This window comes from Anolis sagrei, chromosome 2 (assembly GCF_037176765.1).
Source record: "Anolis sagrei isolate rAnoSag1 chromosome 2, rAnoSag1.mat, whole genome shotgun sequence".
In the NCBI taxonomy this organism is placed as follows: Eukaryota; Metazoa; Chordata; class Lepidosauria; order Squamata; family Dactyloidae; genus Anolis; species Anolis sagrei.
Window position 1 is genome coordinate 84,433,583 of NC_090022.1, and position 25,813 is coordinate 84,459,395.

The 25,813-nt window shown below is 42.1% G+C and overlaps 1 protein-coding gene across 2 annotated transcripts in view; it reads left to right on the forward strand.

The window, feature by feature from the left end:
* FAT2 (FAT atypical cadherin 2) overlaps window positions 1-25,813 on the forward strand; it is a 116,240-nt gene that overhangs the window by 11,264 nt on the left and 79,163 nt on the right. The gene's annotated exons all lie outside the window — the stretch shown is intronic.

Here is a 25,813-nt window from a genome sequence, read left to right on the forward strand (position 1 = left end):
AATACAAATCGATTTTAGAAACAAATTTTTCCGTTGTTACCCAGGCCTAACATGCAGAGATCTGCATGTTCAGCTCAAAACTGTGATATTCCCACACCTGGAAATCTCAGACAGCATGCAAAGACAACTGCAAACAGATAAGAAAGACTGGCTTTGTCTGATTGGACAGACACAAGTTAAAAAAGACATCAGATATGTTTGTATCCTAAAACTAGAAATAAGCAAAAAAGCAATACTACAATCTACCCAAGTTAGATTGATTTCAATTCTCTTTTTTATACAATGACTCTGAAACATCTTGTGAATTTTTCTGCAACAAGAAAAACCAACTAGGAAAACTCAAATGGCACATCTTTTATGTTAAGGTCATCAAAGATTTGTGTAAGGAGATCAGTCAGTCAGATTCAGATGAACACAAAAGATGTTATTGGATGGACATGTTTTCAATTGGGATACACATAGCATACCCTTTTCCTTGCATTCTATCATCATTTTAATATCATAATTTTCGTACATCCCATATCATTCTATGTATCTTTTCTGACTTGTTTTTGCAGGCCATGCATGTGTTTTTATAGCTAACTCATCATAGTTCCATTTGTGACCTAAGACCTATTGCAACACTGCTAATGAAGGATAAAATAATAGACCCGAAGGAGTTTGAAATGGCAAATCCGTGCCATAATAAAGCTTGGGTTTCTTTGTCTTTCAACCTGGGAGAACATGGTCACAGAAATTAGGAATGGGTTACCAAGGATTTATTGATCAAAGACCAGTGAAAGAGAAGATTATAATCAAATGTCAAGGTTTTCTCACAGTCAGGGACACTGAATTAGCCAAACAGAGATAAAACTACAAAGACTCTTCAGGCACCTTAAAGATGGACAGATGAAATGCTTTGTTTTTGCTGTGACCACCTTGGAAGTTGCTAATCTACCTCCACTAGATTAAAGTAAGAGCAGATAACTTTTGACCCTCCAGATGCTGGTGTACTGTAGCTCCTGTCCTCCCTCATGATTGTGAGATTGGCAGGTCCTGATGGAAATTGCAGTATAATAACATTTAGCAGGTCACCACTAGCATACTCCTGGTTTAGAATTAATACAATTTAACATGACTTTATCTTCCATACCTCAATGATATGAAGTCCTGAGATTTGTAGTTTAGTGAGACACCAGCACTCTTTGGCAAAGAAGAGTAAAAACTATGGAAAATTACAATTCTCGTGATTTCATAGCATGGAGCTATGGAAGTTAAAGTGATATTAAACTGTATTAATTCCAGTGTAGAGGCACCCAGATTCAGTCCATACGCAATAACTTGCCACCCCGATAATTTGGTTGTAAAATACATTTTAATGTGCTTTAAAAAATGCATTAGTGAATTATCCCCCATCATATTTTCTCATTCTAGTAATGTACAATTCTCATTAGGTTCTTGTGGGTTTTTTCGGGCTATAGGGCCATGTTCTAGAGGCATTTCTCCTGACATTTCACCTGCATCTATGGCAAGCATCCTCAGAGTGAGGTCTGTTGGAATTAGGACAATGGGTTTATATATCTGTGGAATGGCTGGGGTGGGGCAAAGAGCTCTTCTCTGCTGGAGCTAGGTGTGAATGTTTCAACTGACCACCTTCATTAGCATTTGAAGGCCTGGCTGAGCCTGGGAAAATCTTTTGTTGAGAGGTGTTAAGATGTGCCTGGTTGTTTCCTCTCTGCTGTTTTGCTGTTGTAATTTTAGAGTTTTTTAATACTGGTAGCCAGATTTTGTTCATTTTCATGGTCTCTTCCTTTCTGTTGAAATTGTCCACATGCTTGTGGATTTCAATGGCTTCTCTGTGTAGCCTGACATGGTGGTTGTTGGTGTGGTCCAGCATTTCTGTGTTCTCAAATAATATGCTGTGTCCAGGCTGGTTCATCAGGTGCTCTGCTATGGCTGTTTGGGCGCTGCATTTGGTGGTCCCTATGTAGACTTGTCCACAGCTGCATGGTATACGGTAGACTCCTGCAGAGGTGAGAGGATCCCTCTTGTCCTTTGCAAGATCAAGAACAAGCCACGAGAGTAAAGATGAAGACCCACCCAGAGGAAAAGTGTTCCTGCCATACATCAAGGGAACCACTGACCGCATAGGGAAGCTGATGAGGAAACACAACATACAAACAATCTACAAACCCACCAAGAAAATCCAACAAATGCTACGTTCAGCAAAGGACAAGAGGGATCCTCTCACCTCTGCAGGAGTCTACCGTATACCATGCAGCTGTGGACAAGTCTACATAGGGACCACCAAATGCAGCGCCCAAACACGAATCAAGGAACATGAAAGGCACTACAGACTACTTCAACCAGAGAAGTCAGCCGATCTGTGTTTGTATATAGATAGCTTGCTAGGGGAAAATGATTATAGCTTTATTTTATACTTTGTAGCAAATCTGGATTTGTAGCACTGTAGTGTTTGAAGCATCCTCTTTATCCTACAATTAGCTGAACTAGTGAAATGTATTTTCTCTAGCAATTGCTCTTAACTATGGGTTCCCATAATGAATTGGGAAAACCAAAACAAAATGTATGAAGTCAGAAGGTTCTATAGATTTCATAATTCTTTCTAGTGTTTATATGTTTTATATGGAAATAAAACTGGAAAAGGAACCCAAGACAAAAGAGGGAGAAACATTGCAAAGTACTCTTGGCTCTCCTCAGTTGAGTCCTGTGCTGGAGATTTCAGTGAAAGGAAGGAAGGGAGCCAAAATTATGGAAATGCATTTACTATGTTGTTGTTTTGCTATCTTAAAATCTTGCTAGATTTAGCAAAAGGCTGGTGTGAGTTTACTTACAGTTGGAAAAAGATCACATCATAGGTAGAGCACATGGTTTGAAAAAATAAAGAACCATGGTTCCCAACTCCAGGGGTTTCTGGATTATCTAGATCCATTTCAATCTGACATCAGGCCTGCCTATGGAAGAGAGACAGTTTTGGTTGTCTTGATGGATGACCCATACAGAGAACAGTATTGGGGGAAGTGTGTCCCTGTTGGTTCCCCTGGTATTCAGAGCAATTTAAATACCATGAACAATGGTATCCTTTTGGGTCGTCTCATTGAGATGCAACTGAGAGGCACTGTTTTACAGTGGCTCCATTCCTTCCTGGAGGAGCATACCCAGAAGGTAGTGCTGGGGGACCCCTGTCCAGGCCCGTAGCCAGGATTTCGTTTCAGGGGGGGGGGGGGTAAAAATTTTCAGGGGGGGTTCGGGGGGGCTAAGTTTCGGGGGGGCTGAGTCTGAGTGAAAGAGGGTCTAGCCTAGCAAACCTTTTGTATCATTACCCCAATACCCCCATGCATATGGGATATATTGAGTACAGTGATCAGATCATGATATGAATAAACATAACAGTTTAAATAATGCACCAGTAAGGCCTTTTCGCAAACCACCATGAGAATTTCGGGGGGGGGGCTGAAGCCCCTCAAGCCTCCCCCCCCTCCCCGGCTACATGCCTGCCCCTGTCCAAACCCCTGGTCGTTGCCTCTCGGGCTTCCTTAGCCTGTTTCACATATACATGGAACCTCTAGGAGAGGTCATCTAGAGCTTTGGAGTGCAATTTCATCTATATGCAAATGACACCTAACTCTACTACTCCTTTCCACCTAACAGGTGTCCTAACCCTAAACCAGTGTCCAGACAAGACAGAGGTACTTCTGGTCAGTCAGAAGGTGGATCAGGAAAAAGGGATCCAGCCTGTGCTGAATGGGGTTACACTTCTCCTGAAGACACAGGTCTGCAGTTTGGGAGTCCTCCTGGACTCAACACTGAACCGGGAGGCCCAGGTTTCAGTGGTGGCCAGGAAGGCCTTTGCACAATTAAAAACTTGTGTGCCAACTTTGCCCGTTCCTTGAGAAGCCAGATTTGGCCATGGTGGTACATGCCTTAGTTACATATCATCTGGATTACTGTAACACACTCTATGTGGGGCTGCCTCTGAAGAGTGCTCGGAAACTTCAGCTGGGCCAAAGACCTGTGGCCAGGTTGCTAATTGGGGCTGGCTACAGGGAGCAGACAATCCTCCATTACAGCAACTCCACTGGCTGCCAGTTTGTTTCCAGGTACAATTCAAAGTTCTGGTTATGACCTTTAAAGCCCTATACAGCTCAGGCCCAGACCATACCTTGTTGTTCAAGCCTGCTCAGGCCCCGAGGTCTTCAGGAGAGGCCCTTCTCATGGTTCCACCTCCATCGCAATCTTGGTTGTTGGGAATGAGAGAGTAGGCATTCTTTCTCGGTGGCTGCCCCACAACTCTGGAACTCCCTTCTTCCCTGGAAAGCCAGAATGGCCCCCTCCCTGCTGTCCTTCCGGTGCAAGCTAAAACCTTTTTGTTTAGCCAGGCTTTTAAACGAAAGTTTTAATGATGAAGTCAGGGGGTGCTGTGGTTTTAGCTTTGAATACATTTTAATCATTATTAAGGATTATGTGTTCATTTTTAATTAATAACATTGATGTTTAATTCTATTTTAGTGTTAGTATATTTGTGGATTTTGAATTGCTTTGTTTGCAAGCCACTCTGAGTCTCCTTTGTGGATAGAAAAAGTGGGGTATAAATCATCATCATCATTATCATGGCTTATTATTATTATTAAACTTTTTATATATCCTGCCCTCTCTCCCCCTAGATACTTGGGGCAGCTTACAGCAAAGCAACAAATACTGTAAATAATGTAACACAGACAATAATCACAAATCAGTTAATAAAAATAAAATAACGTAATAGTATAAACATAAATAAATAACAGTTTAAAACACTATTTAGCCCTCTAAAAGCTGTGTGTGTGTATACATACCCTGTTTCTATTGAAAAGTACCAAATAGAAGGTGATAGAAAATTCTGCTTGCCTGAGATGCCAGTCTCATATTCTGCCCGTCAGAATGGACAATACCGGACCAAGACAGGAAATCCACTTTGATATATTGCCGTATCATTACACTCTCCCTTGTCCCTGCTGGAAATTCACTTATGACTTTCATAGTACATCAGACAAAATTCAAATGAAAGCATACCTCCAATTGGCATTTGGATTGATGTCATGCAGATTTTCAAGTTCAATTTGATTACATGCTTTGGCTGGTTAGTTTGGAAACTTGTGTCTCAGTTTCTTTAATGGCAGGTAGACCGAAGTTGATAATAGTAACTGCAGTGACTGACCTTCTTCTCCCGCTGAGGACAGTGATGGCACCTTGTCTAAGATGCATAGAAAGGTAACAGGCCGAAACTTCATTTTACTACTATGTTAACATAAAGTTGTTGTGTTGTTTTGACTCTTAGCAACATTAAGTACCTGCCAGGCTTGTTTACATAATTTACTCAGTAATGATCAGATTATATGTTACCTCTGATGATCTTATTTCCCACTTAGGTGTGTCTGTATAAAGTGAACATGTTCACATGTCTGGAAAGCACCAGTGTATATTCCTCTTCTTTGTAATCTTTTCTATGTTTAGAGAGCAACAGGAAAAGGTGAACACAATATGCATGCATTTCCAGTTCTGGGTTGCTGTAGGTTTTTTGGGCTGGATGGCCATGTTCTAGAAGCATTCTCTCCTGACGTTTCACCTACATCTATGGCAGGCATTCTTAGAGGTTGTGAGGATGGAGAGAATGTCAGGAGAGAATGCTTCTGGAGCATGGCCTTACAGCCCAAAAATCTTACAGCAATCCACTGATTCCGGCCATGAAAGCCTTCGACAACATATTGCCAGTGTTAGTTCTGATAGTTCTACCAATCCTCTTCATTTGTTGTCATTGTGTCTTTTTTAGTCATTTCTAATTTGTGGTTAGTACCCTAAGGTAAATCTATCACAGGGTTTTCTTGGCAAAATGTGTTCATGGGGGATTAGATAGGCCTGAATAAAGCAGCTTCTTATGCTTCTTTGGGGATATTTGGATCTCAGAGCTGGTTGAAATCCAAACAATTATTCTCTAGCATCACTAGGCAGAGAAGAAACTTTGGAAACTGCTTTCTTATTCTAATATTTACCTTCAAGGGAAGCTGTCCCACATTGTGGGTGGCATGTAATCAGTTTTCAGAAAGTTAACTGGTGTAGATATTAGTAGGATTATAGGTGGCTTGTGATTAGAATGTGGTTATGATTAGAATGTGGCTCACTATGAATTTTGGGAGTAAAGCTTCCCCTCCTACTCCCACAAGCCACCTCTGCTGGAAATCACAAAATGTTCTCTGAGAACCCATGTAGAAGCCATTATTACATCTGATCTAGGCTGAACTAGCAGTTGTACATTCCCTCTACAATACTGGGAGCGTGTAGAAAGACCACTAAGCCCCTGGAGATTCTCCCAGGACACATCCAGACAGGCATTTGCAAGTGAAGCAATGACAAGTCTACAGGCAGCCATCTCTTATCTAATCTACTCATTCATCCATTTATCTTTCTTTACTGCCACGGGGCTCTCTCTCTCTCTCTCTCTCTCTCTCTCTCTCTCTCTCTTCTGCTTGCATACCAAAAACCTCACCCTCTTTGTTTACTCTCTGAGGATCATACTTCTGGCAAAAACTCTTCATCATGTTTACAATACTGGTATAAAAATACTTATCATTGGAGGGTGAAATATTTCTCATCTCCAAAAACTTAAATACACATTTTATAAAGGATCTTTGCTATCCAGTTGTGGTTTGGGTGGGGCAGGTGTGGCAGGAAAACTAAGAGCATAAGTACTTTTTTTTAAAAGTGTCCTGATCTATGTGTCTAGCCATTCAAAGGAGGACCATCATACATGGTTTTACTTATAAATTTGTCCAACAAAATGTATAAGCATACATTCTTCTCTCTTTTTACAATATCTTAGACAAAATCTAACAGTAAATAAATATACAATCTAACAGTAAATAGACATCAATAACATCTTTAATCATAGTTCTTATCATTATTTTTAAATTTCCATTGCAACTTATGCCACATATAACTCTACCCACCATCTTTTATCCACTTATACATATTGTATTTCTTTATAATTATTATTATTATACCGTTTTTCCCCTCTTCCCCTTACCCTTAGTTTGTGCCCCCTTCACCAGGACCATCATACATAAATCCAATTGTTATTCCCAACTGGAATAAACAAATGGAACTCACATAACAGCTGATTTTTTTTTTCAAGTTCTCATAGTTTTGATTGATTCTGGTTGGAACTAACAAATGGATTTAAGCATCTATTGCTTTTCTTAAACTTGAAACGTTTAGTGAAACCACAGAATAATGGGAAAATTCAAAGCCAATTTCTGGTAACTTCTATACCAGCCAAGATGGAAAGGACTTGCTCACATGAGCAGCTCTACACATTACAAAGCAGATGTGTTTGTAGCATGCATACTATGTTCAACCAGTGTCTCCTGCAGCAACTATAACATGTGAATTTAACCCACTGCCTTATAAGCCAGCATGACAAAATTCAATAGCAATCTAAACATCAATAAAAATGGAAGCAATAAAATGTCTTGGATGATCCTCTGGACAGTGGAGACAGTGGCTATAACATGTATGCTGGATTAAGTATAATCAATATGACTCTGAAGCTGACTTCTATGAACTCAGTTGAATTCACTGTTTTTGTGAAGGTCAGTATGCCAGAATTAGGCAAGCTATATTCAAGCAGTCTCCATAACCTCTATTCAACTGAGCTAGGTCATCAGTATAAAAAGGATTTTCTTCTCTTTGGCCAAACTAAAGAAGACTACACTAAACTTGTCTGTTGTTTTTCTTGTATATCTGATAACCGCTTTATCAGAGACTGAGATTACTCTACAGAAGAAAAATAGAAAGTCTGCACTAAAGGAGGCCAAATCTCTCACTGATCCCTTGGCCAATAACTTCTGTTTCAGAGCCAATGACATTAAAACAACAATTTAAAACTCTATAACCACAGGAATCAGCAACTTTCCAACAGTCCCAGAAAACCCAATTCTCTGCTGCAGTTCCAGTGCTTCCAGAATACAAACACTCTTACATCTTTTTAACAGGAAATCTTTTCGTCTTCTATACACCCTTTTACTTAATCTGCTGTTTTCAAATGGCACTATCAGGAAGCCCAGTAGTAAATTGGGTAAATCTAGATTTTGGGAGCATGTTGCTGCTTCCTTATCTGAGATTGTGGATATTTCTTTCCGTGTTGCTTTCCCCAGTCTCCCGGACAAAGACTGCTTCAGTTGTCATAAAGACCCACATGTAGTGACAAGCTTATCTTCCTGCTAAAGGTTACAGGGAAGAAACGAAAGGGAGGGAGGGAACTCCTCCAGTTTTACAGATGACTCAGAAGAGGGTCAGTTTTATTGTGGCTGTGAAGTACAAAGATCAGAAAGGTAACTGGGTCAGAGATGAAGGTGCAGACGTGTTAGCAAAATTGGGAGCAAGGGAAGCGGCAGTCCAGAGAGTGGACCAAGGGAATCGCTAGTGAATGTTGTATTGATAGAATAGCCATAGGTAAAGGTAGTCCCCTGACATTAAGTCCAGTCATGTCTGACTCTGGGGTGTGGTGCTCATCTCCATTTCTAAGCCGAAGAGCCAGCGTTGTCCGTAGACACCTCCAAGGTCATGTGGCCGGCATGACTGCATGGAGCGCCGTTACCTTCCCGCCGGAGCGGTACCTATTGATCTACTCACATTTGCATGTTTTCGAACTGCTAGGTTGGCAGAAGCTAGGGCTGACAGCGGAAGCTCACGCCACTCCCCAGAATCGAACCTGCGACCTTTCGATCAACAAACTCAGCAGCTCAGTGCTTTAACCCACTGCGTCACCGGGGGCTCCATATCCACCTTATTTTTCCTAATCAGTCAAGATATGCATTGAAGGTCTCTGATTTCCCTTCATCGTTCCCCAGATTGCTACTACACTGTTACCAGTGTACAAACAACCCTGGATTCTGTATACATCAAACCGCATTTCTTTTTAATTTTTTTTATTCTGAAAAGCAAACTTTGATATTGCCATTTTATATAAGGGACGCCTTTGTACTATGCAATTGTAGTGGCGCCTTCGGGCTTGAGATACAGCGGTATATAAGCAAAGTAAATAGTATCCATAGAAGCAAATCCCAATGGATAGTAAGAGCCCACTTTGCTGTTGTACCCTCCTTTCCCTCCCAAAGTTGCTCAAAACTTTTAAAAAGTACAGTTTAAAACACACAAAAGTAAATATTTAAAGTTCAGCTAAAGCAATGCAGCAATCCCATAGCCTGTTCTTTAAAAACTTTGTTTTAAGAACATATTGGAATAAAAAGGGTTTACCTATAGGTGAAAGGACAGCAAGGAGGGGGGCAGTTCTGGGAAGGGAGCTCCATTTTCCATGGGCAGTCACTGAGAAGGCCATCTCTTGTGCCCTAACCAACCATACTTGTTATGGTTTCAGGTTTTAGAGAAGGGCCTCTCCAAGTGATCTCAGAGCCCATGCCTGCTCATACAGGGAGATACAGTCTGCCAAATAGCTCTTTGAATTGTGCCTGGAAACAGACTAGCAGAAGTGGAGCTGTTGCAATAGGGAGCTAAATGATTTTAGTAGCCAGACCCAATTAAAAATCTGAATGCAGCTCTTTGAACCAATTGAAGTGTTGAGGCCTCTTCAAAGACAGCTCTAAGTAGACTGTGTTACAGCAATCCAAGTGGGATTTATAATTACTGTGATCAATTCATTACTAGGTCAACTTTCTGTTACCAGTCTGTACCTAGGTAAGCAGCACCAGTGCAACACATAATCTGCCACTAAGGTCATATTCCAAGGTTTATCAGCCATGGGGGTTCTCTGTGAGAAGTTTGGCCCAATTCTGTCATTGGTGGGGTTCAGAATGCTCTTTGATTGTAGATGAACTATAAATCCCAGCAACTACAACTCCCAAATGTCAAGGTCTATTTTCCCCAAACTCCACCAGAGTTTACATTTCAGCATATTGAGTATTCGTGCCAAGTTTGGTCCAGATCCATCACTGTTTGAGTTCACAGTGCTCTCTGGATGTAGGTGAACTACAACTCCAAAATTCAAGATAATTGCCCACCAAACACTTGCAGTATTTTCTGTTGCTCATGGGAGTTCTGTGTGCCAAGATCAGTTCAATTCCATTGTTGGTGGAGTTCAGAATGCTCTTTGATTGTAGGTGAATTATAAATCCCAGCAACTACAACTCCCAAATGATACAATCAATCCCTCCACCGAACCCCACCAGTATTCAAATTTGGGCATACTGGGTATCTGTACCAAATTTGGTGCAGTGAATGAAAATGCATCCTGCATATCAAATATTTACATTACAATTCATAACAGTAACAAAATTACAGCTATGAAGTAGCAATAAAAGTAATTTTATGGTTGGGGGTCACCACAACAGGAGGAACTGTATTTAGGGGTTGTGGCATTAGGAAGATTGAGAAACACTGCATTAAAATGTCAAGTTCTGGAGAACAGAAGCAGATGTAGCAACTACGGTGGCAAGTAGCGTGTTTCCTTTTCTTCTTAGATACTCCTCCCTCCTTTGCATCTGCCAGTGTTATTGAAATGAACCTTTGAGTGCTACAATTGTGCCCTGGTGAAGTTCCAATTCACTTTACTTGTCTTGCACAGAAAATTTTCCACCACGTACCATGAATTGAGACAATTAGTGCTGCAGTTTGTGTTGATCATCATCATTTCAGACAAAATCTTGGACCCACTTTTGTACAATATGGAATAAATTATCCATTTTGTAAGCATTGATTTCAGCATCAATAGATGCAGAATCAAATGGCCGCTTATTTTACTTTCATAAAGAGAAATGCTATATGTGTTTACTCACCATACTCCAGACAGAGTAATTAACCAGAATGCATGTTAGATAATAATGTGTAACCACTAGAGTTTCCCATGTTTCAAAGAAATTTCTTTCTAAAACCTCACCCTTGTGCCAGTCTCTCAATTTGAATATATCTTAGCCAGACTCTTAAATGTGGGATTTCTAATAGGAATTTAATTCAAGCTCACCAAGATTGCTGCTCAGTTAAAATACTGAACTAATTAAAAAAACTTGATGAGAACCTTTGAAAGTATACTTGCGCTTAAAAAGCTAAAATCTTCAGTGCTGATTATAAGAGAAGCCTGAGTCATTTGGTAATTACCTCTCTTGGTATATTTGCCTACCAGCACTTAGTGCGGATCTGTCTTCTTATTACACAGAAGATTCTAACACCACCACACCAAATGAAAAGAACAAAATGGAGAGATTAGTCATACCAATTTGATCACAGCCACAAAGCAAACCCCTGCCTCTCTTGTTTCAGCCAATCGTACAATATACTGTACAGCACATTCACCTTGACATTTGATAAACTGGCCACTGCATGGACAAAGTTGATGCCACCTAGGAGCAAGGCTTCCACATTCATCACACCTGAGCAGTCAGGCACCATTGGAAAATTAGGCAAGGAATCCAAACATCTTTCCTCCCTCTTCTGGACTCTTCTTAAATCTTAAAATGGTGCAGTTTCTTCTTCTTTTTCTTAGGAGATCATCTACAGGCAATTTTTGCCACACCTTTGTTAAAATGTGGTACAGCTGCCAGAGATCAGATAAGTTGCTTTTGGAGTTGAATTGGCTCCACAAGCTGCTAGTTGGCCATCTTGTGCCTACACAATAGACAAAACAGACAAGTCCTCTTGCAGACTGTTGTTTCATTTCATCATACACAACTAATGAGAAGATTCTGGTATTAGGCTGAATTCCAACAGTGCTAGGTATCAGCTAAACAACTTGCTTTTATTAAGCACTAGCTGTACCCTGCCACGCTTTGCTGTGGCCTATAGTAAATCTTTTCATAGATATCTGGTCTATTATGAAATAGAGAGGTACCTTCTCTCTTTCCTTCATTCCCTCCCCCTTTCTTCCTTTGCCTCCTTTTTTCCCTCCATGTTTCCTTCCTTCTTTCACTTTTTATTTGCTGTGGCCAACCTTCCCTCTTTCTCTCCTTTGGTGGCGTTTTGGTGGAGGAGGGTGAGTTGGGATGCTTTAGACAGGGGGAAGGGGGTGGGGGGGTTAGAAGGGGCGAGGCTTGGCGGCGGCGTGGGCGGGGTTAGAAGGGGGCGGAGGGAGGGATGGTTTTGACAGGGGGAAGGGGGTGGGGGGTTAGAAGGGGTGAGGCTTGGCGGCGGCGTGGGCGGGGTTAGAAGGGGGCGGAGGGAGGGATGGTTTTGACAGGGGGAAGGGGGTGGGGGTTAGAAGGGGTGAGGCTTGGCGGCGGGGTGGGCGGGGTTAGAAGGGGGCAGAGGGAGGGATGGTTTTGACAGGGGGAAGGGGGTGGGGGGTTAGAAGGGGTGAGGCTTGGTGGCGGCGTGGGCGGGGTTAGAAGGGGGCGGAGGGAGGGATGGTTTTGACAGGGGGAAGGGGGTGGGGGTTAGAAGGGGTGAGGCTTGGCGGCGGCGTGGGCGGGGTTAGAAGGGGCGGAGGGAGGGATGGTTTTGACAGGGGGAAGGGGGTGGGCGGAGTTAGAAGGGGGCGAGGCTTGGCGGCGGCGTGGGCGGGGTTAGAAGGGGGCGGGGGGAGGGATGGTTTTGACAGGGGGAAGTGGGTGGGCGGAGTTAGAAGGGGGCGAGGCTTGGCGGCGGCGTGGGTGGGGTTAGAAGGGGGCGGGGGGAGGGATGGTTTTGACTGGGGGAAGAGGGTGGGCGGGGTTAGAAGGGGTGAGGCTTGGCGGCGGCGTGGGCGGGGTTAGAAGGGGGCAGGTGGGAGGGATGGTTTTGACTGGGGGAAGGGGGTGGGGGTTAGAAGTGGCGAGGCTTGGCGGCGGCGAGGGTGGGGTTAGAAGGGGGCAGGTGGGAGGGATGGTTTTGACTGGGGGAAGGGGGTGGGGGTTAGAAGTGGCGAGGCTTGGCGGCGGCGAGGGTGGGGTTAGAAGGGGGCAGGGGGAGGGATGGTTTTGACCGGGGGAAGAGGATGGGCGGGGTTATAAGGGAGCGAGGCATGGCGGCAACGTGGGCGGGGTTAGAAGGGGGCAGGTGGGAGGGATGGTTTTGACTGGGGGAAGGGGGTGGGGGGGTTAGAAGGGGGCAAGGCTTGGTGGCGGCGTGGGCGGGGTTAGAAGGGGGCGGGGGAGGGATGGTTTTGACTGGGGGAAGAGGGTGGGCGGGGTTAGAAGGGGGCAAGGCTTCATAGCGTTGTGGGCGGGGTTAGAAGGGGGCAGGTGGGAGGGATAGTTTTGACTGGGGGAAGAGGGTGGGCGGGGTTAGAAGGGGGCGAGGCTTGGCGGCGGCATGGGCGGGGTTAGAAAGGGGCAGGTGGGAGGGATGGTTTTGACTGGGGGAAGAGGGTGGGCGGGGTTAGAAGGGGGCGAGGCTTGGCGGCGGCGTGGGCAGGGTTAGAAGGGGCGCGGGGGTGGGATGGTTTTGACTGGGGGAAGAGGGTGGGTGGGGTTAGAAGGGGGCGAGGCTTTGCGGTGGCGTGGGCGGGGTTACAAGGGGGCGAGGGAGGGATGGTTTTGACAGGGGAAGAGGGTGGGCGGGGTTAGAATGGGGGCGAGGCTTGACGGCGGCGTGGGCGGGGTTAGCAGGGTAAGAGGAAGGAGGGGAAGTTGCGTTGCGTGTGTGGGCGGGAAGGGAGTGGGGGGAAGTTACGTTGCATGTGTGGGCAGGAAGGGGGTGGGGGGAAGGTGCATGGTGCCTGCGTGTGTTCGTATGTGTGGGGGGGGCAGCGTAAGCGTGCCGGGCTTGGAGGCGGCGGTTGCGTGTTTCTGGTGACGTGTTCGTGCCGGGCGGGGCAAGGGAGGGCCGTCCGTCTCGGGAGCGGAGCGCGGCCAGAAGGGAGGGACGGTGCGTTGGCCGTTCGGCCATGTGTGTGCGCGTGCTGGGGACTTTGCGCCAGTGCGCATGCTCAGTTGTTTTGCCGTTTTATCTGTGTGTTGTTGTGTTGTTTTTAATTTTGAGTAGATTAGTTTGTACCGAGTGGGTTGTCCTAGGGGCATGGCAATTTTGGTTCAGTTTCGTTGGGGGGTTTTAGAGTTTTGTTGTCCCGTTGTACTCACCTAACAGATTTATGTATAGAGATTTTGCAGTTTTTGCTTTACATCAAGGGAGAGGAATCTCTTAGTCAGATCCTGGAGGCTGCATTTTGTTGGTTTTCCAAATAGGTGGGACAAAAATTAATAAATCTTAATAAATCTTTATTTGTATCCCACTTTTCTCCCTATACTGGACCCATAGCAGCTCACAATATTATAAAAACAATACAAGTCAACATAGTTTATTTTAAATATCTTCCTACTGGTAACAAAGCCTTAAGAGAAACATTTTACCCCTTTCAAGATACAAGAAAAAGCCTCTACAAAACGTAAGGAAATCTCAAGTGATGGTATCGTGGGATGCATGGTGACTCTATAAAGAACCTCAAAGGCTAGATTAGGATCCAAAAAGGGCAGGATTTGATCCTAGGTCCATATCATATGAAACTGTGACTTTTATTTCCTGTGCTGGTCTATGACTGAAATAAATGATTTGATTTGATTCTATTTATTTGTTTGTTTGTTTATTTACTTCATTTATATACCACTTTTCTCAGCCCTTAGGCGACTCAAAGCGGTTAACAACAGCAATTTCAATACACACATTACAAAACCATTGGAGCATTTAAAAACAATAGCATAACAACAGTTAAACATCAATATGACAAATTATTCACGTCTCATCAATAGAATCAGAATCCAATCTCATCATCCGTTATTCCGTGTTCCTATAATCAATTACACTGCCTAATTGAATGCCTGTTCGAACAACCAAATCTTCACTTTCCTCCAAAATGCCAATAAGGAGGGGGCCAATCTGATATCTGTAGGAAGGGCATTCCACAGCCGAGGGGGCACCACTGAGAAGGCCCTGTCTCTCGTCCCCACCAGGCCCTGAGTCTCTCCATTCCTTTTATGTTACCAGACATTTTTGAATCCATGTTATTAGTATGCCATGTGGACAGACAGGCAAAGCCAACCACATCTAATTCTCTGCTTGCCATTCTATTTTTTAAGCATTTGAAGGACACACATACCATACTTCAGGTTTTTGCAGTATAAGTGAATTGAAGATGTCACAGTAGCATGGTATTAACAAGAAAAAAAGTTGCAAGTACAGAAATACCTGCAGTATGCCAGAGCAATATCTGGCCAAAGTACAAGATGTTCCAAGAGACCAATCCCTACAATATCATCTACCTGTATCTGACAAAATATGCCCTTTCTATAAATATTTTAGGTCCTCCAAGTGATTCTATGGTATGCTTCTGATAAAATTTATCCATCATATATATCTCAGTTTGGTATGGTGTTTTGAGTGCTAGACTACAACTCTGGAGATCAGGATTCAAATCCCCCACTTAGACATGAAAGCCCACTGGGTGACCTTGGGCAAGTCCCACTCTCAACCCCAGGCATAGGTAAATCACCTCTGAATAAATTCTGCCAAGAACTCTGTAAGCCACCCTGAGTCCCCCTTTGGGGGTGAGAAGGGCAGGGTATAAGTACAATAAATAAATAACCCCCTGTGAAAGGTTAGCCTTAGAAATGCCAGAAGTCAAAAATGACCTGATGACATACAACAATATTACAGTTCTATAAACTCACATTTATCGTAAATGGCCAAAATCATGAGAGCTGAATTGGAGCAAGGGGTGGCCACACAAAAATCTACATGGCACAGTTTCTTGTTTCAGCAGCAATCCACACTGTACACATTAAAAACGTAAAATTAATGGCTAAGATCATGGCTGCATCCCAGATCCGCCCATTTACATATATGATCATCATACAGCAACACAGGAATGGTGCTTAGATACACAATCAAGCAATCACGATTGTAAATGCAAAATATGTGTGTTGGGGGAGGGATTTACATCCTAAAACCTATTTAATGGTACATTACTTCAATGCCAGTAATTTCTAGTCAGAATACACACCCCTTTAATTGACCACCCCTCAGTTTCTCTTCACATGTTAAGAATATTGTGGAGAACTACTCACGCACAGATGGACTGGAATATTCTGGAGTATACAACGCCTGCTTCTAACATATGCCAAAGAAGCTCTGTCTGTGAAGCTGTATCTTGCTTTGAAGGGAGGGAAGGAATTAAAAAGAAGCACCCAAGCAGGGAATTGGCTCTGAGACAATCCTTTAGTGCTATTTGCAGCTCTTTTAGTGAATCCGGGTTTGTGAAGTATAAAAATGGCTAAATAGAGCCAGGAAAAGGGCAGCTTTATTCTTCTGCTTCCATGTGTCTCTGAGCATTCCTGGAATCTCTTAAAAGAAAATCCCTCCATCCCTCCCTTTAGTTATATCTGACCACCTCCCGCATGTATCTTTATCATGTTCTCCACCACCACCCAACGTATGTATCATACACCATATGTACAAAACATGGCAGCTAAGCCTCTCCTGAGGTGTGTGAGTTAATATTCATTAACTTGTTACGCATGCATATAAAGCACTCAAAGCATTATCTAGTAAAGCAGTGGTTACTTTTGTCTAATGGCCCATCTAGACAGGACCTTTATTGCGGGAACGCCCACAATAAAGGAGGGGCTGTCCAAACAACGTTCTGGACAGTCCTGAATTAATTTGCTACAAACCAGAAAAATCCTGGTTTGTAGCAAATTAATTTGATAGTGGATTTGTTCCATGCCTTCTTGGATAAATCCACTATTTCCAGGTCAGGACTGCAGAATACTGCAGAACGTATTCCCACAGTTTACCGGGCTAAATAAGCCTGGTAAACTGTGGTAATACCCACCTCCTCCACCCAAGCTCCCAGACCCCTTAGAGAACAAATAGAAGCCTCGTTTGGCTCTCCCGGTGAATAGAAATGATGCTTCAAGAGGGTGGGGGGGGGGAGGGAGGAAAATCGCTCCCCCCCCCCCCCCCCCGCATCATTTCTACACACTGGGAGAGCTGGCCAAGGCTCCTAAAGGAGGACATGTACGTTTTTATTTGTTTTCTAAGGGGTCTGGGGGCTTGGGGGAAGGGGGGTAGGGCCTCCTCACGTTCTCTCAGGCTAGTCCCAAGAGAACATCAGGACACCCACCCCAGAAAGTGCATGTGGACAGGCCCCCAGAAACATCCGCTTTTTTAACGCGGATGCTTGTGGGATAAAGGCCTGTCTGGATCCGGCCTAAGTCCGTCTTTCAAGGTTTCATTGTCACACCCTATCTATCTCTATCTATCTATCTATCTATCTATCAAGTTAGGACAAGAGTTTTGTGGTCCAGCTATGATGACATGTCACTAATAGCCAGCCATGTGAGACATCCATAATTACAAGAGAAGCTGAGTCCCATTTTCCCAGAGCTAGCAAATCCTTTGGCAGCTTCCACAGAGGAAAGCACAAACTGCTTCTATGCATGTGTTTCCATAATAAAAATCGTGATACCTTTTAGGCATTGTGCTGTTTCTTTTGGAGCAGAACTCCAGATGGGCCACACCTTTAAGTACCCATTCCCCACCTTAAAACTGTGTTAGAGTACTTGATTTTAAGAAGAAATCAATTGCTCAGGATGCTTCGAGCATCCACCATAGTTTATTCACCGGTTTTTCCATTCCCACTTACAATATTTCATTTTGAACAAAACACAATCTTATGGAGGTATTATTCATGAGAAAGAGCAATAGAAGTACAACACAAGGGGAACCACCTCTTTAGTCACAACCATGAATTCACAAACCACCTCTCAGTATTTTGGTAACCTTTTAGAAATCCAGGATGCCTTGATTTGTCAAGCACAGTCAAAAGTAATCCTCAACTGTCCCATTTTTAGCTGTTTTTAAAATGTCTCATTTTCTCTCCCCTCCTCCCGCTTTCTTCCATTTCCCTTTAGTTTATTTCAGTTGTCATAGACTGCACAAAACTAGTTTGCAACCAAAGAACTCAGGGAGAGAGGGATGATGATCATGCGGGGGCAGGATTTTTCCCTTCCTAGTAGGCTCAGCTGGAAAGTGGCTACTGCAGCCTCTCCTAACTTGTATATCTTTCTTATCTTTCTTGTTAATATCTTTTGCCATCTTGAACATATTCTGATGTTTCTTGGACACATTTGGCCCAGTTTTCACCTGTGAAATGTTGGAGGGTATGTGTTCAGACTCATCGATGCAATAAAGAGTTTTTTGTGGCATTTGGTTTGGTCTTAACAAAGTTGTTTGATCCAGCTATGGATTTCGCAATTGTCTTTCTCATGAACCAACACAGAAATGTTTTAGTATCATTGCTGCTGTTCCAAAACCAGTACAGGCAGTCCAAAGTTAAGAACAAGAAAGGTTCTGTAGGTTTGTTCTTAAGATGAATTTGTATATAAGTCGGAACAAGTACATTGCTGTCTATGATCCTGTTCAGAAGAATCCACCTCACTTTCTGTCCCTGTGATCTTTGGATTTTGAAAAATTTTGGCTAGTTGTGGAAGAAAGGATTGGTGATAAAACTTCAGTGTAGACCACTTTCCCCCTTGATAACTCTTTCAGGAGTCAATTTCCCTTCCTAGAGGTTGATTTCTCTCACTTCCTGTTGTCTCACCACAGTTCTTAACTATGAGTCATTTGTAAGTTGGATGTTTCTAACCCAAAGACTGGCCTGTATGTATGCATTGCAAAGTAAATATTTCAATTCTTCAAGACAGCAACAAAACCACGCCCACGCTATGGGCATAAAAATGTCAAAAGACAAGCCAATAGACAGATAGTCTATTGTTATTTTCCATATGTGTATAAACTTCCATAAATTCAGTCCGCACTCTGAAAAACAGAATGGTATGAATTTCAGTGTGAACAGAGCTACAGATTTTAAAAAATCACTACCTCATTCACCCACACTGAGTAGTTCAGTGTCCTAGCTCTGTTATCCAAGGTTCTTTTTAATTGGAGGTGTCAAGGTTTGAACTAACCAGCCTCTTTGTGGGAAATATGTGCTGTGTCACAAAGTGATCGGTGACTCACCTGCAACTTACTGTGGGAAAATGGGCAGGGAGATTCTCATCCTGTCATTTACTAAGCATGGGGTTCTTGTTCTCAAGCATGTAAGTGTATTCACACTGCAAAATTATAATAGGTGGACACTGCTGTAGCTGCCATACCTCAAGGGTAGGAAATCTTGGGATTTGTAGTTTTGCAATGTATTTAGCCTTGTCTGTTAGAGAGCTCTGATGCCATACCAAACTACAAATTCCAGGATTTTGTAGAAGAAGCCCTGTTAGATAAAGCAGTGTGAGGCTGCTATAATTCTGCAGTGTCCTTTCTAGACATTTCCTAAGTTATCCAGCACAGTTCTATAGTATGCTCTCATAGGAAGTCATTTGATCAACAGGGCTCACTATTACCCAAAGTTTCACATATCCATGCAAAACCCTACAATGCCCCCCACAGATATGGGGAACTTACTGTGATTTTTCATCCTCATGTGTGACAAGTTGCCTACATTATATTCCCCTCATTTATTTAACTTATGAAGAGAGAAGAGCCTTAGCATCCTTGATCTGGTGCATCATCAGTACTCATTAAAGCCAGGAGCCAGGGATCCTATAACCTGAGTCCTTGAAATAAAGGGCCATGTTGGTTCATATGTGGTCTCGAGTCTTGGTGGTATGTCATGGACTTGCTCACATGAACCATGAATTGTAAACCAGCCATTGCTGAGCAAAGAGACTAGATGAAGTGGGCTTAGAGCCCTTGGTACAAAGTCTCTGCTGTCTGTTTTAATTTCCTCTGAAGCTGGTGCTCATTTCTTTTCCTGTAAAAAGCAAGAAATCCTTCCTCCTTCACAGGACCGGAGGGCACCAGCATTTGCTTTCCTAGGCTCAGCAAATGAAGAGTGGAGAAAGAACATCTTCTGACAAGTTCCTGCATGCTCCCTGACTTTTTCACCCTGTTAAAGTTATGACAGGAACTGTGCTTTAAGATCATGGCTCTCTGGCAATAAGATCTCTTTCCTTGTCGCTCTCATTCTTATCTTCTTATAGCCTCAAACTATCAAGTTTTTCTAAATACCCCTTTGGCTGCCTGTAGTTGCATGTGGGTGGGCGACAGCCTTGGGAAAGTGAAACCTTCTCTCAGTAGTAGCCATCAACTGGTCTATCAAACTAATATTTTTGTAGTTCTCCTATTCAATTAAGTTCATATAGTGAATTTTGTATATTTTAATGGTGTAATTCCACATAGACAGTGATACATTATCGCTGTTTAAGGGTTTTTGTTCATTTTCATCACAGTCTTTTGATTATTCTGATTTGCTTTTGTACATTGCCATGTTTTCTTTGCTGTCACTGCTTTGGTTTTGGATTTCTTTTCCGTTGTGCGTGTGGTGAGTTATGTTTGGTATTTTTGTTGTATTTTCATTTTATAGTTTAAGGCGCTGTGCATTACTCAGAGCACTTTGATTAGTGGGTAGATAAAAGGTACAGTCAGCATCACCAAGCAAGCAGAGTTACCCATGTTGATCACAGATGGTAGCAAACATGTGATCTCAACCCAAATGATTTCACTGATGATATGAGGCAGCCACCCATGGATTAACTCATTTTTTGCATTTTCCAAACAGTTCTGTGTCTTTGATATTTAATTTTTAATTAAGTCATTAAAATAGTTCTGTTATCGCTGTGCGTATTTAATTTATTGCTGATGTATGGTGACCTAAGGCGAACCTGTCATGTGATTTTCTTGGCAAGATTCATTCAGAGTAGGTTTTCCTTTGCTGAGGTTGAGAGAATGTAACTTGCTGAATGTCAGGTAGTAGGTTTCTATGGCTGAGCAGGGATTTGAACCCTAATCTCCAGAGTCATAGTGCTTTTTCTACCAAAAACATTGAAGTTGACATCATACTATCTTCCTCTGCATCTTTGATATAAGCAAAAAAAATGAGGTCAATTGTGTTAATTGCTGAAAACTACAGATCACAGAATTTTCATTTCAGGTGCAAAACTGTATGCACAGACTAGCCAAAGACCATAGCCAATATCATTCTGTTTGTGTGAGATTTCGGGTGACAAACAGATCAAACATTGTAAAGAATTCCAGATTAAAATCTGGACCCATACAGAATTTCTCAAATGAGACAAACAGTTTAATAGCTGCTTGAATCTCAACAGATTGAAAATACAGTGACGACTCGGTGGCGGGAGCATGTATGACATATTATCGTGGTCATTTCAGTTATTACAGTGTAATTCATTCATTTAAAAATATACTGCTTTTCTCCAATAATAGGACTCAAGACAGCTCATAATAATCATCATCATCATCATCATTTATTTCCTGCCCCTTAAAATATCTTAAAACATGGATTGTCATTAAAACAATACTCATTTAAAAGCTCATGGTGAGAGTTGGGAGTACTGTTCCCTCCTGTCATTATGTGCCCCTTCCTCAGCAAGTAGGTAGTTTCCAATCAGGGGTAACTAATGCAGGAACAGCAAATCTGTTTTTAGCATTATGACAGCCCCTTCCCACAACATGTCCAAATTGTAATGGAGCACTCATACAGCCATTTCTATGCTGGGTCATGGTCCATAACAAGGGGAGCTCCTATATAACACAAGGGCATTTGAAGTAGCAGTGGTCATAAAACTGAAAGTGGCAGATTGATCCGTTTGCCTTTCCCAGCTGGCAAAAAAGATAAGGGAGAGGAGACCAGACTAACTTCCCTTGGAAGGGAGCTCCATCAACAACTTCAGCCTGAAAAATGTCTCACAGGTGTGATTCTACCACAAGATAACATATATTCCATGGCTCATTAAGAAGCAGCTGTGATGATGGGAATCCCCAAACATGAGAATAATTACTGCCAATCCTTATGTGTGGATGAAAGTGGGAGGAGCCGATTCTAATCAGCCCTCAAGAGAGATTTCAATGTCTTGTTCCAAGAGAAAATGAAATGTTAGCCAGTTTCTCATCTGGGGTGTAAGAGTTATATTTAACATCAACAACCAGTGACAATACAGGTTAAGTATCCTCTAGCTGAAATTCTTCAGACCACAAGTGTTCCGTATTTTGGAAAACTTGCATATAAATAATGAGATGTCTTAAAGGTGAGATCCAACTCTTAACATTACATTTTTTAAGGTTTCATATAAATCCTATGCACATAGCCTGAAGATAACTTTGTACCCAATATTTTTAATAATTTTGTGTGTGAAAGATAGTTTGTGTGTGTTGAACGATAAGAAAGTAAAGGTGTCACTATCTCAGCCATCTTTCTGGACAGTTTTGGATTTTTGAGAATTTCAGATTTCTGAATTCCAGGGTTCATCTACACCAGGCATGGGCAAACTTCGGCCCTCCCTACTCGCTGTTAGGAATTGTTGGAGTTGAAGTCCAAAACACCTGGAGGGCCAAAGTCCGTCCATGCCTGATCTACACTGTAGAGTTAATGCAGCTCTACACCATTTTAATTACCGTGATTCAATGCTATGGAATCCTAGGAGTTGTAATCTTTAGCTTTCCCTACCAAATAGTGCTGGTGCTTTACTGAACTACAGTCCCCATGATTCCATAGCACTGAGCATATATGTTAAAGCTGTGTTGAACTGCATTACCTTCACAGTGTAGATGAAACCCTAAATAAGGGATGCTCAACCTTCATTTAGTAGATTTTAGTATTTTGTCCATCATGATGAAGTTTTCCTGGAATCAAAAGCAATCATAATTAAGGTTATGCGCCTTGTGCTTTATTATAGTAAAAACAGATGTGTTTAGAATTTGAAAATACCTGTAAAATATGTATATTCACAACAGAGTGGTGCCAAAGAGCTGTTGGGTACTCAGTCATTGATTTTAATTTTAAGAGGAAGTTAAAACATGGGACAGCAGTTGCATATGAAGATATAAGGTTCTATAATTGACCCTAGTATTTCTCTTTCCATTTCCTAAACACATATTATAAAGTAGTTACCTGACTTTACACAACAGTATTTCTGTGATTAAGAAATGTATGTCTATGCAAGACTGCTGTGATGGTCTCTATCCCATGGTGGGGGGTGGAGGTGGGGGGAAGTGTCATATTACCATGGCTTTATGCCCCATAGTGTTCTAAAGAACATCCTTCCATTTCTCATTCCCCTTCACACATTGTCTTTTTTTGCCAGTTTTACCTAAATTATCAGTTTTCAGATTTATCCCACGAACCAAAAAGAAAAAAAAAACATAGGCTTGGCTTTCACCTCGGATCCTGCTCTTCTACAGTAGACCCAAGCAGTTGATTTTCAATATGATACCAATTGAGGGGAAACCCAACTTTTCCTTCCCATCCAGTAACTCTACAGTAGACCTAAGCAGTTTAAACCACTTGATGGGAAACCTGACTTAAAAAAATTACCATGCTAGGCTAATGAAGCAGGATTTTAGGAAACAAAAGGCCAATGCTTGGGAGCAGACTGCCCATAGGAACTCCCCTTACTCAACATTACTAAAGCGATTCAACCCCGGGCAAATTTGACAGCTCCTATAACACATATTTCTGGGTGTTTTCTCCAGTTTTATCCCAGTTCCTGAGTCCAGAAGGTGATCTCTGACCATCTTCTCCCGCCTTTTTTTTTTTTGGACTGTTTCAGATGCTTCCCTAACAAAACATTTGTACTATTGTAATACACTCTCTGTGTGGCTGTCTTTGGAAACTGCATTGGTCTTTTTCTGGGCAAAATTCAAAGTGCTAGTTATGATCCTCAATACCCTATATAGCTTGGCTCAAAACTTCCTTGAAATCCCATATTGCCCCAGACAAGCAGTAGGTGGTTTCCATGAATCTCCTCCAAGTTTACATCCAAATTTAGAGGAGCATCATTTCCCAAAATATAGTAGAGTCTTGCTTATCCAAGCTTTGCTCATCCAGCATTCTGTATTATCCAACGCAGTCTGCCTCCTGCCCGGATCAACAGCTGTTTCAATACATTGTGATGTTTTGATGCTAAATTTGTAAATACAGTAATTACTACATAAAGTTACCATGTATTGAACTGCTTTATTCTGTCAATTTGCTATAAAACATGATGCTTTGGTGCTTAATCTCTTATTATTATCCAACATTTTCGTTTATCCAGTGTTCTGCCAGCATATTTATGTTGGATATGCAAGACTCTACTGTAGTTCTAGCTTAGACCTGTGGTGGATTCATTGCCACAGACATCACCATCTGCCATTGGGCAAGGGCTGTGGATGCAGTCCTAACTGGTCAGCTAGGCTGAGGGTCAGCTGACCTGACATTAAGCTAAAGTTGTATTGAATCCCAAATCATCCAGCTTAGGTGCGTTGGAAAATAATTAGTCTTCCCGTCACTGTGGCTTAACTTTGGATGTCCATTGTGGCTGTGTCCATGTGCTGGAGAGGATTTGAATCTAATATAAATTGATTCTTCCATCACTGTTCCCCTCTAGATTCCTTTGGTCCTTTGACCAGGAGAATAGAGCTAGCAGAGCTCTGCTGCTAGGTTTCTGCCTGCAAAAAAGACTTGTATCTAATCCTAACCCTTTACTCCCTCCCCAGGGAAATTAGATCAGCCCCCTCCCTCCTGTCCTTCAGGAAGAAAGTTAAATCCTGGTTGTGGGACCAAGTGCTTGCACAGTGATAGTGAAATGATTGATATCTCAGTGCAATAATGAGCAATTGCAAATGACAATTGAAATGGCTCGTCACTTATGCTCCCAGATTGTGTGATTTTAAATAACTCTTTTAATTTATATGATTTTAATGTATGTTGTTTTATACTGATATGTGTAACATGGTTAAGGTTCTTAATTTATAGTATATGTTATTGTCTCGAAATTATGTTTTGGTTTTCACATGTATGTGTAGCATTGAATTTTGCCACTATTATTTTGGAAACCTCTTAGAGTCCTCTCAGAGGTGAGAAAAGCGGTATATAAATGCAGTAAATAAATAAATAAATGTACAGTTGACATATATTTGAGGTAGGATTGCATTGTTAAGCGTTGTTCTTCAAGTAGTGGTTTATAAGTAATGGTGACTCATAGAGTAGGCATCAAAGCCAATGTTACAAATCAGTGTATATAAAGTATATCCTGTGTAATCCTGTGTATTAACATTAAGTGAGCTATATAATGATTTTTACTTTATGATCGAATTCTTAATGTATTATGTGGGAAGTATTTTCAAACAGTAAGTTCACTTGTGATGTCAAGTAGTTAATACTGGCAACTGTGAATCATTGCAGTCCTTTTGGATGGGCTTTCATCTGTGGATCATGCTTCACGTTCCCTGTGAAGTGTGATAACACCCCTGCATATGTACAGTGGTTCCTGAATGCATGGAAAAGCTTAACATAGATAGCTCTACTCATACAAAAGCTTCTTACGCATTTTTGCCAACTTACTACACAGAGTCCAGTGTAAGACAAATACACATTCAGTATCTGAATAAAAGACATGAATGAGCAGAGCTTACATCTACAGCGGTGTGTAGTGAAGACAGATAAACAATCAGAAATGGCAGATATAAAAACTGTAAGTGGTAGAACAAACACAGAGGGGCAAACAGGAGTCACCTGAAAGAAAAGCCAGTTACTCTGTACATGTAATTCCAGTGGAGTAAGTGTCATAGAATGTGGTCTCGCAGACTCTGTGGTTGTGTTTTCTATTTATGAGCTCTTATACTGGGGAAATACAAGTTGAACATCCCTTATGTAGAAGTCCCAAATCCAAAATATTCCAAAAGCTAAAATTGTTCACATTGGTGGCTGAGATAGTAACATCTTTACTTTCTGATGATTCAGTGTACACAAACTTCATTTTTTTGCACATTATTAAAATGTGCTGTGCCTTCAGGCTATTTGTAT